This window comes from Procambarus clarkii, unplaced genomic scaffold (assembly GCF_040958095.1).
Source record: "Procambarus clarkii isolate CNS0578487 unplaced genomic scaffold, FALCON_Pclarkii_2.0 HiC_scaffold_2067, whole genome shotgun sequence".
In the NCBI taxonomy this organism is placed as follows: domain Eukaryota; kingdom Metazoa; phylum Arthropoda; class Malacostraca; order Decapoda; family Cambaridae; genus Procambarus; species Procambarus clarkii.
The window spans coordinates 13638-17918 of NW_027191086.1; the positions used below are offsets into that span (position 1 = coordinate 13638).

At 44.3% G+C, this 4281-nt stretch overlaps 1 non-coding gene across 1 annotated transcript; it reads right to left on the reverse strand.

The window, feature by feature from the left end:
* Nucleotides 1–669: 669 nt before the first annotated feature.
* On the reverse strand, nucleotides 670–788 carry LOC138362599 (5S ribosomal RNA). Its single transcript, XR_011227808.1, has one exon. It is a non-coding gene; the product is annotated as a 5S ribosomal RNA (ribosomal RNA).
* Between the last annotated feature and the right edge of the window lie 3493 nt (nucleotides 789–4281).

Genomic DNA, 4281 nt, shown 5'->3' on the forward strand with positions numbered 1-4281 from the left:
GCCTGTTGATTGGGGGGAGGGTTGATGTGTTAGGGGGTTTTCGGTTAGATGTGGTGGTGGTGATTGGTGGTGATTGGTGGTGATTGGTGGTGATTGGTGGTGGTGGTGGTGGTGGTAGTAGGTGGGAGTTGGGGGGGGGGGGGGGGGAGGGAAGGGGAGGGGAATGATGGTCTGTGGATTCGTTCTCCGTACCCTTTACATATAAGCAAAAATATGCCTTCTTGTGGGTATAGAAACATTAACACAAATTATATCAGTAACTGATATTGTAGCCTTTTAAACAGAAAAGATTTGTACATACAAATACTTTTTAATTATCATTTATTTGTGGAAATGGCATTTACGTCATTAAATTGATACCTCAGCATCAAGCTTGTGTCCTGCAGCAGTGGTCCAGTGGTAAAGTGTATATAAGTGATGCGTATTCTTGGAGTTGCGAGTTCAAACCCGGATTAAGCTATATATATATACAACATGTTTTGTTTTGGTTGTTTGTTTTTGTATAAAGCCTCACACAATATCTATATTAAGCGAGTTTGTTTTAAACATGACATACATATTAATTCATTTTACCAGGCCTTATTCCACACAACTCCGTGAATTTCCCGTGGAGCCAGCCATTCAAACAAAAACAAACGAAACAAAACAAAACAAAACAAAAAACATTATTGCCAACAGCATTTGGTGTTCCCAGGCGGTCACCCATCCAAGTACTAACCAAACCCAACGTTGCTTAACTTCGCTGATCGGACGAGAAGCGGTGTTCTCAACGTGGTATGGCCGTTGGCATGAGACTGCCTACACATTGTGGCTAATAACCAACTCTTTTAAGTCATCGCGGCAGGATACGGACCTGCTTGTGGTGTCTTAATGGTAATTGTATCCTAACATATTTTTGTCTCCTTGGCATGGATATTTAACATCGTTTATTCAGTCTTGGGTTTATGTTCTTTCGCCATTTACAGACATTTTACATCTACCTACTTCCTCAGCCTGCCCTGCCAATTTCTAATGAATTTGTGGATTTTCTTTTGTAATACAAACATGTGTGTGCTCATCTGCTCTTCAGTTTTTATGATATTTGTCTCATCTGTCCTGCTTTATGATACTTTTACAAAGAACATGAACAAATGCTTCTATTTTAGAGAAGATATGGGATCCAGGTTTCGGAGCCGTAAAACCAACCGTCGTGATTGGTGGACGAGTTGCCAGGTTGCAGCTTCTGTACCGTGCCGGCACATAAATAGGTTCGGCTCAAGCGGCGGCAGCATCATTCCCCCGTGACTGTCTGAGCGTCTCTCATCACCTTGGTTATCTCATCATCATCATGGTAGAAGCAAAGCCTACCAAGAAGGCTGCGGCTGCTGCTGCTGTGGTGGCCACCACCAGGAAACCTCGCGTCCAGGTTGCTCACCCGAAAACTAGTCAAATGGTTCTAGCCGCGGTCGCAGCACTCAAAGACCGTAAGGGCTCGTCTCTACAAGCAATCAAGAAGTACGTTGTTGCCAACAACAAAGTCGAGGCTGCCAAGATCGCCATTTACATCCGAAGATTTCTCAAGAAAGCAGTGGCTGACGGCATTCTTGTTCAGACCAAGGGAAGTGGAGCTAGTGGATCATTCAAGCTGGCCGTAGCAGAGAAGAGGGCCGTTCTAACTCCCAAGAAAGCCACCACAACCAAGAAACCATCTACAGCAGCAAAGAAGGCCGTGGTAACTCCCAAGAAAGCCGCCACAAGCAACAAACCACCTACAGCCTTGAAAAAGAAGCAGCAGCAGCAGCAGCTTGTTGTTGGGAACAAAAAGCCCAAAATAAAGAGAGCTTCAAAATCTCCCAAACCACCCAAGGCAAAGAAAGCTGTCAAGAAAACAACAAAGGCAAAATAAACGACGACATGCAAGCAGCATGAATACACATGACAATAAACATCCAGGCCTCCCCCCTCAGTGGAGGGGCCTCATATGATTCCAAAAAGAGTTTAGTTTTGTAGACAAATAAATCATTACTTTTGGGGTAGATTTACTCTGTATATATATATATATATATATATATATATATATATATATATATATATATATATATATATATATATATTTATATATACACATGGGTGAGGTGATATGGTACCAAAGTTTTGGGTAAGGTGATTGACATTTACACAAGATAAAACACGAACCAATGGGAATAAAAACATAAGAATGGAAGTAACTGCAGAAGGCCTATTGGCCCATAACACAAGCACTTCCTCTTGATGCTTCTATATTGGTTCGGAGTCTTGAAGCTATAATATATATATATATATATATATATATATATATATATATATATATATATATATATATATATATAATATATATATATATATATATATGCACACAAAACTAAATAGTCTTGTTAGACAAATTGCCCCTATTAGAGGCAAGTTGACTAACAAGCCGAATGACTGCAATTGTTTTGAATTTGAGTTAAATCTAACATAGAAATGTAATCAAACCTAACCTAACCTATGCTAACCCAAGCTAAGCTAACCTAACCTAACCTAAGCTAACCCAAGCTAAGCTAACCTAACCTAACCTAACCTAACCTAACCTAACCTAAGCTAAGCTAACCTAACCTAACCTAACCCAGCAATTCATGATCTTAATATAATACTGTTAATTGGATAAACCAATTTGGAAAGAAATGTTCGAAAATAACAAAATTAACTGTGCTTGTTAGGAAAATTGGGCCTTGCATACTTGTCCCAATAGTGTGGTTCTCGCTTTTAGGTACGACATAAACGTATACCTAAGTTGAGAGAGAAAAAGATTCGCACTCAAACATGCATATCGATTGCCAGTCCTGAATTCTGGGTAGATATTCGTGTCCTCCCTTTTCATTTACCATCATTTGGATACTATCAAAACAGCTCTGAGAAGGATAAAATGAATAAAACGGGTAGCTCACTCATGTAAAAAGGAAGAGTTGGGAAAGATCTCTCTCTCTCTCTCTCTCTCTCTCTCTCTCTCTCTCCCCTCACCCCCCCCCCCCCCACCAATGATCCTGCTCTGCTAGTATATAACGTAACAAACCTTCCCCCCCCCCCCCCCTCCCTCCCCAATCAGAGTCCCTTTAAGCATGCGAGGATAAAAAATAGATTTCATAAGACCCAATGTGCTAGCTGATATCAAAACAATTTATGTTATCGTCTATTAAGCCCTTCAGTAAAAAAAGTATAGGGACCTAATTAGGTCCCGTTTTGAGGTGGTGGTGGGTGGAATCGATGGATTAGCCAAGCTCTTATCCGCCGAATCCGTAGAGGGTACGACCCTGGCGCTTCAGAGCGTACACCACGTCCATAGCAGTGACGGTCTTCCTCTTGGCGTGTTCCGTGTAGGTTACAGCATCACGGATGACGTTCTCGAGGAACACCTTCAGGACGCCACGGGTCTCTTCGTAGATGAGACCCGAAATACGCTTCACGCCGCCACGACGAGCTAAGCGACGAATAGCGGGCTTGGTGATGCCCTGGATGTTGTCACGTAGCACCTTACGATGACGCTTGGCGCCACCCTTTCCGAGTCCCTTGCCTCCCTTGCCGCGTCCAGTCATGGTGTTGAAGTTGTGTGAATCGAATTGACGAATGCCCGCACGATTTCCCGACTATATCCCATCAAGCGGACGTACTAGTAGCATTGCAACTCCTGCCTGCCCTTACTTTACGCTTGTGGTCGAGTAGACACGGCTTTCTCACAACGCTTTCAAAACTGCAGTTGCCTACTCGTCTGTTTCACGTCCCTGTGAAATGACTTTTGCACAAATCCAAAAAATAGAGCAAAATCAGCGATAATAGTGATTGAGGTGAGCCGCCTGTTGGCTGCAGCCAGAGGAAGGAGGGGAGGGGCAACGGGGTGACGTAGGCGAGTCGAGCAGCCAATGGCGCTCGAGCAAGCGCCTCGAGACGGCGTATATAAGCAAAAATTTTTCGGCGCCGGCCATCACAAACCACAGTTGTTCACCATGGCTCGCACCAAGCAGACTGCTCGCAAGTCCACGGGAGGCAAGGCTCCTCGTAAGCAGCTGGCCACCAAGGCAGCACGCAAGTCTGCTCCTGCCACAGGGGGTGTGAAGAAGCCTCACCGTTACAGGCCCGGAACGGTCGCCCTGCGTGAGATCCGTCGTTACCAGAAGAGCACCGAGTTGCTCATCAGGAAACTTCCCTTCCAGCGTCTGGTGCGCGAGATTGCCCAGGACTTCAAGACCGATCTTCGCTCCCCGTCGTCTGCCGCATGGCTTTACAGAG